Here is a 17,005-nt window from a genome sequence, read left to right as displayed (position 1 = left end):
ATATATGTTTTAAACATCTTTATTGGAGTATAATTGCTTTACAATGTTGTGCTAGTTTCTGCTGTATAACAAAGTGAATCAGCTATATGTATACATATATCCCCTCCCTCTTGTGTCTCCCTCCCACCCTTCCTATCCCACCCCTCTAGGTGGTCACAAAGCACTGAGCTGATCTCCCTGTGCTATGCAGCTGCTTCCCACTAGACATCTATTTTACATTTGGTAGTGTATATATGTCCATGCCACTCTCTCACTTCATCCCAGCTTACCCTTCCCCCTCCCCGTGTCCTCAAGTCGGTTCTCTACATCTGCATCTTTATTCCTGTCCTGCCCCTGGGTTCATCAGAACTAGTAAAGTATAAATTTTAAAAAATAAGGAAGCTCCTCATTACTGATATGAGCTGATCTGCTAGAAATATTAAAAATATTTATATATTACATAGATATATAAAATAAAAGGAAGTACAGAACACTATAAAAGTATGTGTGTGTATCTATGCATATACTCACACACATTTTGGGATGTGTGTGTGACGTGTGTATGTGTATGTATGTGTATATGTATGTCTGAAAGGAAACACAAGAAACTATAACACTAGTTGTCTCCAGGAAAGGGAAATTGAGTGGTTATAGAAGACAGAACTGAAAAGATAAATTACCTTTCACTGAAAATCTCTGTTTCAATTTTGAATTTTGTAACATATATTATGATTTTAAAAATAAAATTAGAAAAATGCTTCTGGGGGAAAGCAGTGTTATGATTTCTCTAGCTTATTTAAAAATACTTTAAAAATAACATGAAGTGAATATGGCAAAATGTGGTAGAACCTGGGTTACCAGTATTTGCAAAGTCACTGTTCTTTTCTCCTTATACTCTGTATGAAATTTTATAAAATTCAGAACAGAGAAAATCTTTCATTGCCAAGAACAAGTGAAAATCAGTGGATTACACATGTTTAAGAATTTATTAGGAAAAAACCACAGAGGAATACAGAAAAAATATATAAATAAATTAGAACATTTTAAAAAAACACTGATAAATTATACCAAAGAGGTGATTGGGGGACAGGGGAATGGAGAACTAGTGATGCTAAAAATCCATGAGTCAAACTCATTTCATTAAAAAAGACATAGCAGAAACAACCAAGACTGGAATGAAATGGATATTAATTGAGACAAGAGAAATTAACAGAGTGATGAAAGAACACTTTGTATTACTTCATCCTATCGTGTTTGCAAATCTACTTGGACTGTGATTTTCTAGTAGAAAGCAAGTTAAATATAAGATATAAAACAAAAAATAAGCAATAACCATAGAAAAAAGTGAGAACACTTTCTAGATAGTTAGCCTCAGTTCTACTCCAAACCACCAAAAACAAAGGAGAATTCAGATGATTTAAATGATGTGTTCGCTTAACTGCTGATGTTAATGCTAAACCTTTTCAACCCATTCTAGAGCACAGAGTAAAGAGAAAATCCTTAAAATTATTTTAACACAACCAGAAAATCTAATATACAAACATGACAAAAATAGAACAAAAAAGAAAATTACTGATCAGTTCCATCTAAGTAGTACACCTGCAAAAATTCCAAATCAAATTAAGATACTCATAATTCAGTAGTAAATTTAAAAAGCAAAACTTTTTTTAACCAAAATGAGTTTGTTGAATGAACAATAAAAGGAATATAAGGAAATTTTAATATTAAAAATGAATTATTTCACAATGATAAAAGTTTAAAGAATAATATAATTGTTTATGCAAAAAGCATTTGATTACATCTACCACTTGGTTTTGATTAAAATTCTTTAGAAATATATAAAAGGTAAGAGACTTTTCCTAACACAATACACAAGAATCTCAAATTTAAAATTAGCATCTTACTTTGATGACTGAGACCACTTACATCAAAATAACTTACCTATTGGAACTAAGACCTGATACCACCCCTAGCAGGGTTCTATAAACAAGATAGAACTGTAAACCAACAAATAAATTCAGTTTGTTCATCTAAGCAAATAGTTCTTCCATCACTGATAACATATTACTCATATAGGGAAGTAGCTCATTCATCAGACAAAAATTTGATTATCTAAACTCACATCAAGGTCCTCATCTTACTCTTTCACCGACTTCAAACTATCGCAGGACAAATTTTGCCCACTCCTAACCAGTTCCCTGCCTTGAAAATCCTGCCTTAAACCACATCAGCGCATCCCTCAAAGCCCTAATTTCCTGCTTTTGAAACACTACTAAACCTTGTCAAAGTGGTGTTTTCCTTTGCTGCAGTAGGTTTCTGAGAGTCTTTTTGCTTAATAGACCAGCAAAAACATGCTGGTCAAACCCAAGAAGTATCCATTAAAACCTAATTAAATCAACGGTGGGTAATATTTCCACAACTGTTTAAGTGCTCTGAAAGTACCAGTCAGTGAATTTTATCAACATAACTAAAATCCAGATCATTTGGAAGAGGAGAATCACAGCTATCAGTATTTTCAAAGGATTTAGTACATAATTTGAAAAAAAATCTGAAAAGCCATGAGAAAGAGTAAGGAGATCACTTACCCCCAAAACAAAACAAAACTTTCAGGTATAGAAAAATTATCAAGTAAGAAAATAAACTGAAAGAAGATACCCCCACCACAAAGTGAAAATATTAACAGTAATTAAAATTATTGAATAAAAAGAAAGACATACCTTGTCCTTGGATAGGAAGACTACTGTTAAACACCAATTCTCCACTAAATTAATTTATTGAAGTTGATGAAATTGCAGTCTAAACTGTAATTTCTTCCAATGAGAAGACATATGAGACAGGAGGCAGAAGAAGAGACACACAGACCCACAGAACAAAAATGGAGCCAGTCACAGATGAGAATACAGCATATATGCAAGATGGCATTACAGATAAATGGGCAATTATTGGCAAATAATCGCAAGTAATGGCAAATAACTTGGCAACTTTAAGATTTGAAATAAAAAAAAATTTCTCATGATTTAAGAATTTGAATTAAAAAACACAAAAGAATTAGAAGTTAACATAGGTGAAGAGTTTTATGGGATCAGTGTAAATATCTTTCTAAAATGACATGAAGCTCAGAAGCCATAGAAGCGAACATGGTTATACTTGGACACATAACAATCATACACATTCTTATAACAAAAATGAAGTTTTAAAGTGTGTAAAAAATATCTGTAATGCTTGACAATCGAAAGCTTATTCCCCCAATAATAAATGACTCTCTGAAATTAGCAAGAGATTAAAACCTCCACCCACCCCGAAAATTGGACATAAAAAGAAAATTAAAATTACAGATGGCTAATAAACATATGAAAAAATGATCAAACTCAAAAACGAAAGAAATACAATTTAAGACAATAGTTTGGGCTATCACACCAGCAAAGATTTTAAATAGTCATAAAATTCATTATCTGTGAGGTTGTGGGAAAGCTGTCAATCTCATTCATTGCCATTTGAGGATAAAGTTGTTACCACATTTTAAAGGAAATCTTGTGATCATTCTCAAAATTTGAAATGTGCATATACTTAATCCCAGTATTTCCACTGCTAAGTAATTTATTATGATATAATAGACAAATGCAAATTATTGCTATATAGGGAGGTTCATTGCAAGAAATTTGGTGCTAACATAAATATCTATGAATGAGAAATGCTTAAAACATTTAATTATATTTCATGTACAAAACAATCATGCAGTCATTCAACAAATGACACAGATATGTATTACTGAAACAGAAAAAGGGTATTGAAAAAACTGTTAAATGAAATGCAACTTGCAGGATAATGTGTACAATATACCTCCACTTCCAGAACCCCCCAAAATAGCTTGTGTGTGTGTGTTTGTGTGTGTGTGCATCTATCCACTTAAAGAATGCACACAACTCACTTAATAGAGGATAACTCTGGGAGATAGAATTGGAAGAGAGGAGGGCACTTAATTTATATATTAGATATTTAGATATGCTTTGAATTTTTGAAAAAAATTTAATAGATCTTAATTTTTAAATTTACCACATGGCAAATGAAAATTATAAATGTATATTTATGGGAGCACTGAGCAATTCCATCATTCTGAGTTTCTTGTGCAATAATATTTCCTCTACTGAGGCTCCTGGGATTGAGTCAAGTGGAAGCAAGGGAAACAGTCACCATGCCCAAATTAAAGTCTCATCGATGATATCCCAACATGACCATTTCTCAGTTAAGCATTTCTTATCTGCAGGAGGAATCCACTGCAACACAGGAAAGAGAAGAGTTTCCATGCACAAAGAAGACTGTATCATTGTTTTGGAGAAGCTGATGGTAGAAGTAATGGTACCCACAGTAACAAATCCACCTCGTCTCTGTGGTCATCACCTGCAAGGACAGAGTGGGGAAAATTGGCAAAGGTGAGGCACACATTTTCTAAGGAGCCTGTCAGGGGGGCTATGAAATCCTTGTACACTCTTCCGCTACATGTTCTGGAAAAATCTACCCAGAATACACAGAGAAAACCACATTTTCAGCAGCTGGGTGGCTGCTATGGCCAGAAAAGTGACTTTAAGGCTTCTTAAAGGATGTCAAACACTGGTGATACTTTTTCTCCTTTGCTTGGCCAAAAAATGATGGAGATCTCCAACTATCTCAGATTTTTATCTGTCTCTTACCCTCTGAATTTGGCTCTTTAAAGTTCTAGGTCACTCATTCACTGACACAATTATTTCAGGCAAAACTACTTGTCTACATTCCAGTCTAATAATTATTGAGAATCTATTATATCTCATGCATATAATAATTCTCTGGTAACACAATGGATCCAGCCAAGGAGTTTAGTTTGTTGGTTAAGAAAAGTTAAGGAAATTTTTCATATTAACAGTAAATATACTAACCGAGATGTAGAAAAGCTATGAAGGTATACAAGAAAAGTTGTATCTCTTTTTTTTTTTCCCACATCTTTATTGTAGTATAAATGCTTTACAATGTTGTGGTAGTTTCTGCTGTACAACAAAGTGAATCAGCTATATGTATACATATATCCCCATATCCCCTCCCTCTTGAGCCTCCTTCCCACCCTCCCTATCCCATCTCTCTAGGTCGTCACAAAGTACCAAGATGATCTCCCTGTGCTATGCAGTAGCTTCCCAATAGCCATCCATTTTACATTTGATAGTGTACAAACATCAATGTTACTCTCTCACTTCATCCCAGCTTCCCCTTCCCCCCCCCACCCTGTGCCCTCAAGTCTGTTCTCTACATCTGCATCTTTATTCCTGCCCTGCCACTAGGTTCATCAGTACCGCTTTTTAAAACTCCATATATATGCATTAGCATATGGTATTTGTTTTTCTCTTTCTGACTTACTTTACTCTATATGACAGATTCTGGGTCCATCCACCTCATTACAAATAACTCAATTTCGTTTCTTTTTATGGCTGAGTAATATTCCATTGTATATATGTGCCACATCTTCTTTATCCAATCATCTGTTGATGTACATTTAGATTGCTTCCATGTCCTGGCTATTGTAAATAGTGCTGCAGTGAACATTGTGGTACATGTCTCTTTTTGAATTATGGTTTTCTCTGGGTATATGCCAAGTAGTGGGATTGCTGGGTCATATGGTGGTTCTATTTTTAGTTTTTTAAGGAACCTCCATACTGTTCTCCATAGTGGCTGTATCAATTTACATTCCCACCAACAGTGCAAGAGTGTTCCCTTTTCTCCACACCCTCTCCAGCATTTATTGTTTGTAGATTTTTTTGATGATGGCCATTCTGACCGGTGTGAGGTGATACCTCAAAATGGATGAAAGACCTAAATGTAAGGCCAGACACTATAAAACTCTTAGAGGAAAACATAGGCAGAACACTCTATGACATAAATCACAGCAAGATCCTTTTTGACCCAACTCCTAGAGTAAGGGAAATAAAAACAAAAATAAACAAATGAGACTTAATGAAGCTTAAAAGCTTTTGCATAGCAAAGGAAACCATAAACAAGACGAAAAGACAACCCTCAGAATGGGAGAAAATATTTGCAAATGAAACAACTGACAAAGGATCAATCTCCAAAATATACAAGCAGCTCATGCAGCTCAATATCACAAAAACAAACAACACAGTCCAAAAATGGGCAGAAAACCTAAACAGACATTTCTCCAAAGAAGACATACAGATGGCCAACAAATGCATGAAAAGATGCTCAACATCACTAATCATTAGAGAAATGCAAATCAAAACCACAGTGAGGTATCACCTCACACCAGTCAGAAGTTATATCTCTTAACTCATTATACAATCTGGCCTTTCAATTAGAATGTAACCATAAGTTATCAATCTTCAGAAAATTAACGTCTAACTTTCTACCCAGATGTGGTTGCTCCTAGAAAGCAAGGACTATTCTGACAAAAACCTTACCTTCAGAGGGTAGCCCTTGGACAACAGGTAGGTAAATAGGCTTTGTCTGAAGAATCTTGCTTCAGGGATTTACTGATATCATTCATTCCCAAAAGAGTTCCCAAGAAGTCATCCTCTGAGGGGGAAAAAAAGAAAAGAAACACCACTTCCAGTGAAAAAGGCAATTCAGCTGGAAGCTGGGAAGTCACCCTTCAGTATTCTCCCAGACTGATTTCATTTGGAAGCTGCTTTCTACTCCGTTACGCAGCTCTGAAATTATACCTAGCTGCTCATAACTCTATACATTTCAATATCAGCACCTTGTATCAGAGAGTTTCTCTCTTGTACATTTCCAAAGCTGACTAGATTGCCTGGATCCTGCTGAAAATTGTTTCTTTTTATCATTTATTATTTTCTGCTTAGTTGGCCAGGTTATTTATAAAATCACTCTATATCATCTATTCATATATCTATCCTAAACAAAATTTTATTGAAAGCCTACTCTATGTCTGACAGCCCATTAGGTGTTTGTGTCACAAAAATGAATCTAAAAACATCAGGCCATAAGAAACTAAAACTCAATTTGATGAATCAATCATACAAATAAAGAGCTGAGAAGTAACTTAGTAAATGGTATTATAAAGGTAGATTTAGTTTTAGGATAGAATAGTTGAGGAAAGACCCCCATTTAGGAAGACCTGTTATGACCCAAAGCTGTAACTTCCAATTACTATTCTCACTCTCATCTGGCTCTTGGATTGGTTTTTAATGCTATTTATCTACAACCAAATGTCATCAAACTTAAGAAGAGCAAGATCTATCAATGCCTATCCATTTGAGGCCTTTTTCTAATAAACATGCAGTTCCCTGCCTGTATAGTCATACCTGCGAGGGTGTCCAAAGGACCACAGGTAGGAAGGGAGAGCATTGGCTGAGAAGTAAGTTGTCACCTCCTTCTCTAGAACTGACATTCAGAAGTTAAGGCAAAGGCATAGACAGTTTCCCTTTCCTTCTAGGCTCTATCACCTGACAGGAAAAAAAAGAGGAAAAGTAACAGTTTAAGAAAGAGTATATGCAGATATAAATGCACCTATGGGTACATATAAACGGTACACAAACACACATGCATGTAATCTAATTTAACAATAAAACATTCATAAAATGTGAGTATCCTGTGCTACACACAGACTGGGCAGGGTGGATGTTGCTAAGTCCTTTGTGTGTTAAGTGCACAACCTTCAGACAAGCACTGTTCTCCCTTCCCCCTGAGGTCCAATAGACACAGAGAGTATCTGACCAATAATTATGTTAGCAAGGTAAAATATTCTCATTCCATTAAGACTAAATGTTAGAAAACAATTTTTTTACTATTATGTACAGATCAATGAAAACATGGTTTCTCTATTACAACCCAGTGAAGTCCAACAGAAGCTCCCAACAATTCCAATGGCAAAAGAAAATTGTTTCTAGTTTATCAATTATCATAAGACCATCTTTAGAAAAAATGTCTGTCAATAATATCCAAATACCTAGAAACATTGGATTAAGCCAAATTACTCTTTTTAAAAAAGTAGTCTAAAATTTGCCCCAAAACAATAATCTAGTGAAAAGTGTTGTTCTGTGCAATAATCAGAAGTGTACTAACTATTCTTCATCTAAAACATATTGATAAATACAATATTTTAATATATGATTTTTAAGCAATCTCAATATAACTATAGATGTGACAAAATGAAGAGCACATTTGATTACTATGTTCAGATTATCTTCAAAAATGCAGAGAACAATGGCTTACATGTGATTTACTGATCTCAACTTTGCTGATCACCCGATGAACAAATGAAAAACTGTATCTATCTTAAAGTGATGTCTGAATACTCTTTCTGTAGTCATCTGCAGAACACTATATCACAAATTTTATCAAATGTATTTACAGGTTTTCTTCTATTATCATGTCAACCATTAAGATATATTGAAATACTAGATTTATGTAAAGGAGTAAAATTTTAACTTTTATATTAAAGTTAAGCAAAAAACATACCCTTGTTAAAACATGCATTGGTCTTCTGAATATAAACATATTGATACAAGGCCACTGTCTTATTTCATTTTCTTGCTTCCTGACAAGTCAATAAACAAATTTAGAAATATTTGTCATAATGTGATAGCTTATAATTCTATTTTCCAACGCGTTTTTCCAAAATAATCTTACCTAAAATTTCAACAAGTATTTTAAAGATGTTATTTTTATAATAACTACATCTCTTATCATATAGTAACATACATGTAATAACTCTAGATAACTTGTGTCCAATAGAACTTTGGTTTCTGCTGAACAAAGGTCTGGAAATCTTAGGGGTGAGAAATAGCATATCGCTGTGCATATGTTATTGCACAATGGCAATAGCTATTGGTCTCAGACACAGCAAATTTAGTCCTAAATATTCCTGCTGGAAAATATATAGATGTGGGCTTTGAGTTTTCTGAAAGTCCCAATAGAAGATAAGCAGCCATTGCCTTCAAAGGAACCTACACAGACACACTTCTTCAGAAAATATTTAAGAACTAAGTTAAGATAATGTATTGAGGAAGAGAAAGATATTAAGTGCCTCTACTGGGAAAAGAAACACAACCTTCTTAAATCACTGTCTCTGTAAAACCTGCTACTACTAAGGAAATCTTGGCAAATGGTAGCAAGTGCTCTGGCTTACATCACACCTGATTTTTATATAGTTGGATGGCAGAAACATGTTCAACAGTGTTTCACAACCTTTTTTTCCCATCACCTTCCTGGATATCCTTCTTAGACATTTTCTCCTAGTTTTCAACCCTGCTCCCAAATTTTAGTACCACAGATATGCTGTATATCTGCTTATGTACTATGGCTGTTTGGAGGACAATGGACTACTGTAATATTTAAGATTTCTTTTGATCCCCAAGAACCAATTTTTCACCCCAGGATGATGACATCGACTATGTTGAGAATACACTGTGAATACTCATTAATTTGAGAAAAATAACTAAACAGGTAAGGAGTGCATAGAGTGTTCCATTCTGTCATGAACTGTGTTTGGGGCAGTTTCCCATTCTCTTCAAATGGTCACTCAACAGGACACACTGCTGAGGTTTCAGGGACCTTCTCTCAATCATATACCTTATTTTGGCCCAACATCATCTTCATTCCTAAAAAGGAAGGAACTATTCAAGCACTCTCAATGTCCAATGCCTTTATGCTTTGAGCTAAGCACAGAAGTGTGAAAAATCCTAGAATCTACAGGAATGGAAACCACGGAGGACTCACCATATTATTAATGTATGTATCTGATGTTATAACAAGGGTCCTCCCAAAATAGATTAAACTATTGACAAGCAAAATAAAATGAACAAATAAACAAAAACAAATCAAAAAAACCACTGGCTAGCAACGGGTAAATTTGAACGGTGGTATATTGTCAATGGATCTTCTGGAAACTTCACAGAGATCAGCACTGATACTGATAGTAATGCAAACCTAATATCAATGGCATGTTACTGAGTTTAGAAATTTTTTTGTTTATTTATTTATTTATGGCTGTGTTGGGTTTTTCGTTTCTGTGCGAGGGCTTTCTCTAGTTGTGGCAAGCAGGGGCCACTCTTCATCACGGTGCGCGGGCCTCTCACTATCGCGGCCTCTCCTGTTGTGGAGCACAGGCTGCAGACGCACAGGCTCAGTAATTGTGGCTCACGGGCCCAGCTGCTCCGCGGCATGTGGGATCTTCCCAGACCAGGGCTCGAACCTGTGTCCCCTGCATTGGCAGGCAGATTCTCAACCACTGCGCCACCAGGGAAGCCCCTGTTACTGAGTTTAAAGTGCAACCAGAACGTTGCTTTCCTCCAGAGCCACCTCCTCTCAAGAAAACACAATGAGACAAATAGTAGCATTCCTCCAACCAATCTAGCTTTCAGTTTCATGGGTTCTCCCTATAGTTATTCTGGGCTTTACTTTTATGTCATTGACCATTGCTCAGAAATGTATTATTTACTCCCTTTTACTTGATTTGGGTTTAATTCTCTAGTTTAGTCTTTTTCTTGCTTCTTAGGGTTAAAGCTTAGATTATTTGTTTGATATTTTTCCTCTTTTCTAATATAATCATTTAAAACTATAAATTTCTGTCTAGGCATGTCTTTAGTTGTATCGCACTCAGTTCTAAATGTTTACTTTTATAATTTTGTCTTTGACCATGGGTTCTTGTAAAGGATGTTAATTTCCAAATATTTAGTAATACCTCAGATTGACTTGTTTGATTTCTAATTTAATTCTTCTGTGGTCACAGAACATACTCTACACAATTTCAATCTTTTAAAATTCACTGAGTTCAGTTTTATAACTTAGCATATGACCTATGCCAGAAAATGTTCCAGATGTGTTTGAAAATAATTTGTGCTCTGCTATTGGTAGGTAGAATGTTCTATATATGTCAGGTCAAGTTGGTTGATAAGATTGCTCAAGTATGCTATAACCACACTGATTCTCTATATTGGTCTATCAATTATTAAGAAGAGGGTCCTCTTCAGTACCTCTTCAGGCCAGATGTTACTGCTTAATTGCCTATTTATCCTTTTGATCATGTCGGTTTTTGCTTTATGTAATTTGAGACACTATTACTTGATGATTATGTAATTAAACCTTCTATCGTATAGTATCCTTCTTCATTTCTAGTAATATTTTACCATAAAGACTATTTTCTCTGATGTCAGTATAGCCACTCTTGCTCTATTCTGGGTATTCTCTGCATGATATAATTACTAATCTTTTACTTTCAGACAGTTTGTGTTTTTTGTTCTAAAGTATCTCTTTTATGAACAATGTATACCTGTTTAATTTTTTAAATGAAATCTCCCAGTTTCTGTCTTTTAAATTTAATATAATGGTCATGTGGTTGGATTTATGCCTGCCATTTTCCTATCTGTTTTCTAGATGTCATATCATTTTGGTTTCTCTGTTCATTCTTAGCTGCCTTTTTTGTATTAAATAGATACTTCTTATTGTACTATTTTAATTCTTCGGTAGTTCTTTTAATGTTTTTGAGTTATTTGCTTAGTACTGACCCTAGGGTTTACAAAAGCACCTTAAATTATCACAATCTACTTCAGAGTAACACTAATTTTGTTATATGTCCTTTTATATATATTGAACTCAGTTTCAGAGAAGTGATTCTGTCACTCATTTTGTCCAGATTTTCCAACAGATCAATTATTGAAGCCATCATTGGCCCCAGCATGTTTATAAAGCAACTGTGAGCCTGAGATAGGTGACAAACACTGAACAATAAGGATCCCATCACCACTGGATACACAGTCCATGCTATTAAGTCATGGAGACCAGCAAACACAATCAGTGACCCAGTTCCATGTTTGACTAATGCAGATAGACTCTCAGTGTCATTGGAACATTGCAAGTCCCTAAAAGAATATCAGTATCCTCAGGACAAAATGCTTACCTTTGTGAGAATTCACGCAGGCCTTTGAGGATGGAAAGCAGCATTATTCCCAACACTTTCCTTCATGTCTCATCTCAAGGGGAAGGGATAAACTCATCCATATGAAACCCAGTTTTTGGAACACATCAACCTGTGGGAAAGAATAAAAGTGCATTTAGATGAGAAGTAGGATGAGTCCATTTGTCAACTATATACAAGACAGGAGCGTTCACTATGTATATGCATGTAATACATATTATCACTCTACTGAGATGTTTCTGAAATTATTCAAAAGACAGATAGTGCAAAAATTTGGGGTGGAAAAGTGCCTCACATGACTCACCAGGTTATTAATGCCTCACACTCTTTGGATTAACAGACACCTCACAAAAGCAATAAAATTCTAAATTGCTTAATAAAATAATAAAACAATCTAGGAACATACATTTATTAAAATTGGATATTACATATGGAAGGCATTGTTTTGATTTTTCCTAGAGAAAGGAGCTGGTGCAAGTGACAAAAACAGCACTTCTTTGGTGTGGCAGTGAGAATTCCAAGCAGCAAAATGTCCCTTCTCTCTAACATCACTTCCAATCTGCAAAGCACAAGTGAAATCAGGGAGTTGAGCAACAAAACTTTCCTAATGTAATATTTAGTAACAAGTTGTTATAAGGAATACATCAAAGATATTCAGTGGCAATCAATATGACAAGAACTATAAACGCTCACTCCTTGGAACATATTAGTTTAGAAATATTTGTTCTAAGACATTTGTCTCAAAGTTTCCTCAGTGTACCCACCATAACTTCATCCATTATAACTAGGATCTTTCTTTAAACACATTAGAAATCCATTGGGGGTATATAAAAGTGGCTAAGGAAATCCATGTAAAACAAACAAACAAACAAACATAAGAACTGGAAATTTAATCATTTCACATCTGAAAATGTTTAATGCAGTATATAGTTGAAGCCAGTACTCGTGTGTTGCTCTTTTGGTTGATGAGAAAAACAAAGAACAAAGAAACAATAATTCAATCCTAGTGACTGGTTGGCAAGCAAATTAAAATATATTGTGAAGGTTTCACATATAGTACCTACTTTTTAATTATCATATATTTGTTTCACTTACTAGGGAAAAGTAAAAATCCATAATCTGTATTTTGACCACCTATAAATAGCCCTCAAGAGAGGACTCCAGCAGCTCAGACAACTGAGTGTGAATGGCTCAAGTGTAGGTACAACCATTTCTAGAATCTTCAGTGCTCATGTGCTAGTTTCCCAGGGTCTGTTTACTACAAGTGTATTTATGCTGCCAGCTAAAGACTCAAAGGGTTGCAATTTCGCCTGAAAATTAGATATGAATAGACACTGTACAGTTCAGTTCCTCTAATGCAGGCAAGCAGCTTAGCTTTCTAATACCACAGTTCTTCCTGATACCACATGAATGACATCACTGATCTCCACCCTGTAAATATTTTGCTTAGGGTGGGTATCTATGCTAGACCTCAGTTTCACAGAAGTGATTGTGTAACTCATTTTGTTCAGATTTTTAAATGAGATCAATTATTATAGCAATCATTGATACACATGAGTTTCTAAAATAGGGCACTGCTCACCTCAGAAAGTGAAAGAAACTCCTTAGTTCATCACTTATCTACTTTACTCAGTTATGGAGACCAGACCCCACATCAGTGATCCAGGCTCCACAGCAGACTATCATAGACAGTGCCTTACGGTAATTGGAATATTATATAATCTTTAGAAGGAAGGTCAATATTTTAGGGACAAATGCTTACTGACTTGAGAATTCCCACTGGCCTCTTAGGATGGGCCTTTCCTTCATGTCGCATCTCAAGGGGAAGGAATAAACATTTTCATAGGAAACCTGAGCTCTATCCTTGTTACCCTGTGGGAGTAGAATAAAAATGTGGAAAGATTAGAAGTAAACCTGTCCATTGGTCTGTCAGGCATAAGACAGTAGGGTTCAATAATGTACCCTCCTATTAAATAAGCTAATGCATTGCTCTGCTAGGATGTTTTCAGTGTTATTCCAACAACATTAATTGTGTTAGGCTCTCTGGCCTCCATAAGAGCAAATATTGTCCAACATTTTCTGCCAGACAAATTAAACGTGCAATCAGACTGTCGGAATGTGCTTAAAGTTCCAGGAAAATGTTAGCCTGGTGAACAATTCAATCAAAACAATACATATGATGCATATATATTCTGTAAATTAAACCTCAGAATTATTTTATCCTCAAAGATGACCGAATGGATTGGGGAGGAGAAAACTGCAAAAAGCCATGATAGGGAAATAAAGAACAGTCGTCTAAAAATCACCTATAGCACTAAACTTGCTTGAGCTCAGGAGCCTGGCAATTTGCAGAGGATGCACAGTTACTCTATGCCTGATTCTACATGGTATGGTCACAGCAACGCAGGCAGGACTCACACAGGCACAATAAATACTGACATGTGACTAGAGAGGTTGGGAGGGTGCAGAGAGGAAAAGTCAGACACTGAGCCCTCTCACCATGAAATACTTCCCGTCCTATTGTCAGGGTGGTGCTCACCAGGCCACACTGCTGAGGATTCAGTGACATTTGGCCAAGCACACCCCTCAGTAGAAACAATTTCTCTCTGCCACACTGGTGAGGAATGGCTTTACCATCGTCTCCATGCTTAATTCCTGTATGAGGCATTAGTAGGAAGATTGAGAAAATGCAAAAATTCTGGAAAAGAACAGAAAGAAGCCTCAAAGAATCACCAGATTATTAAGTCCTCACACTGTTTGAATTGACAGACTCTACACAACACCAATTACATTCTTGATTACTTAAAAAATAATAACTCAGGAAAAATTTATAAAAGATTAAATGTTACCTTGAGAGTGCATCATTGGATTTCTTCTTAGATAAGGAGCTGGCAGAAGTGACAAAACCAGCTCTTCTTTGGTGGGGTGGTAAGAATTCCATGCAATTCCAATATTACTTCCAACCTACAAACCACAGAGGAAATTAGAGGAGTTGAGAAAGAAAACCTTCCAAGTTGAATATTAATTGATAAGAGGTTATAAGGAATTAATTACATACATTTGTTGACCACCTGTATGATAAGAATGAAAATAGCATTGTTCCATGGAACAGGAAAGTATAGAAAGTCATTTGTTCTAAGACCTGGTCAAAATTTCCCCAAAGGACACTTAGAATCACTCATTAAAACTGGGATCTCCCTTAAAACACATGTGAAACAGACTGAAGGAATATGAATATTAACCAATAAAATGCCAAGAACTGGAAACGCAATAATTTCACAAATAAAAATATTTAATGCAGCATATACTTGACTCCATCACTCAAATGTCTAGAAAATTTCTCTTTGGGTGAGAAGAAAAATAACTGTATGAATTTTTGTGACTGAGTTAACAATCAAATCAAAACATCCCCTGAGATATTCCTGTAAATACAAACTACTTTTAAATTTCCATATATTTGCTTTATCTAAAAAAAATGACAAGTAAAAACATAATATCTTTTGAACTGACTATGTAATTGACCTCAATAGACTACTGCTCACTCACAAGATTGTAGCATCTAAGGAAATCTTGTGAATGGCTCAAGGGTAGACAAAAACATATATCCTGGGTCTCACTACTCATGTGCTGGTTCTCCAGAGTCTGATTACTATGAGTGAATGGATGCTGTCAGCCAAGCACTCTAAGAGTTTCCATGTCGTCCCTAAACCAGACATTTATAGATCTCTGTACAGCTCATTTCCTTTAATGTATGCAATCAGGTGAGCTTTCAAACACTTCAGTCCTGGCTGGTACTTCTACTAGACCAATTGAGCTCCCTCCACATTTTTTGCCTAGCATGGTACCTGGGAGGGACCTCAGCTGACAAATGATTTTGTCACTCAATTTGTTCATATTCCAATGAGAAACATATGTGAAGTTATCATTAATCCAGGCACATTAGTAAAAGGGACTTTGATCCTGAGATATGTGGCAGTCACTGAGCACTCAGGGATCTGACACCTTCAGACACATTGACCCACAGTATTCAATAATGCAGACCAGTCATCACAGTCGATGACAGCCCCATGACTGACTAGCACAGCCAGAGTCTCATTGTCATATGAGTGTTACAATGTCGTAAGAGGAATGTCAATATTTTCAGGATGAAATGCTTACTGATATTACAATTCCCACTGGCTCTTGAGGATGAGATGGTAAAATTATTTTCAATACTTTCCTTCATGTCACCTCTCAAGAAGAGGGATAAACTCTTTCATATTAAACTCAACCAGTGGTCCATACCTGTGGAAATAGAGTAAAAATATGGAAAAATGAGATGTATATATGTCTATTTGTCAAACATGCACAAGACAAGCAGATTTATTATGTACCTTCATATTAAATATACACATATTACTTTACTAGAATGTTTCTGATGTTATTCAAAGGGAGAAAGCACAAAAACCTTGGAAATAAAGGAGACAAAATATTGGACCTCACCAGATAATTAATAACTCACATTATTTGGATTAACAGATACTTCACAAAACCAATTACCTATCTGATTACAAAAAATATAATAAAAAAAGCCGTAAAAAGAAAATTTGTTTAAAGTTGGTTATTACCTTTGGAGTTCATTATTCTGTTCCATCCCAGGAGAGGGAACAGGTGAAAGCAACAAAATCAGCACTTTTTTTATGGCGGTGAGTATTCCATGCAATTCCAAAGTCACTTCCATTTTTCAAAGCACAGAGGAAATAAAGGAAGTTGTGATATAAAACCTTCCCAACTGAATGTCAATTGATAAAAAATAATAAGGAATTAACCACAGATATTCACTTGACAATCTATATAATGAGAAAAAATTATGTTTGTTCCTTGGAAAAGGGTAGCATAGGAAATCAATTTTTCTAAGACCTTCATCTCAAAGTTGACCCCAAATTCCCCCTGACTATTACTTACTAAAATTACAACTTCTCTTTAAACATATAAACCCACTGAAGGAATATGAATATTAGCTGATGATATCCACATAAAATTCCAAGAATTAGAAATTTAATCATTTCATGTTAAAAATGTTTAATGACATATCCAAATTTAATCCATCATCAAATATCTAGGAATTTCTCC

At 35.3% G+C, this 17,005-nt stretch overlaps 1 long non-coding RNA gene across 16 annotated transcripts in view; it reads right to left on the bottom strand.

The window, feature by feature from the left end:
• Nucleotides 1–946: 946 nt before the first annotated feature.
• The window catches only part of LOC309655236, a 45,995-nt gene continuing 29,936 nt past the window's right edge, over nt 947–17,005 (bottom strand). For 8 of the 16 annotated variants that reach the window (XR_014260669.1, XR_014260678.1, XR_014260679.1 and 5 more), the window contains 6 exons: nt 14,743–16,606; nt 12,300–14,591; nt 11,876–12,005; nt 7,281–7,421; nt 6,417–6,531; nt 947–4,377 (listed from right to left, as the gene is read on the bottom strand). This is a non-coding gene — a long non-coding RNA (uncharacterized lncRNA). The remainder of the gene's footprint in view (nt 4,378–6,416; nt 6,532–7,280; nt 7,422–11,875; nt 12,006–12,299; nt 14,592–14,742; nt 16,607–17,005) is intronic. The other 8 variants (XR_014260671.1, XR_014260672.1, XR_014260673.1 and 5 more) reach the window with 8 other exon arrangements.

Source organism: Balaenoptera physalus, assembly GCF_965194825.1.
Source record: "Balaenoptera physalus genome assembly, chromosome: 2".
Lineage (NCBI taxonomy): Eukaryota > Metazoa > Chordata > Mammalia > Artiodactyla > Balaenopteridae > Balaenoptera > Balaenoptera physalus.
Note: the sequence above shows the minus strand (reverse complement) of the source record. Positions and strands in the feature narration are given on the sequence as shown.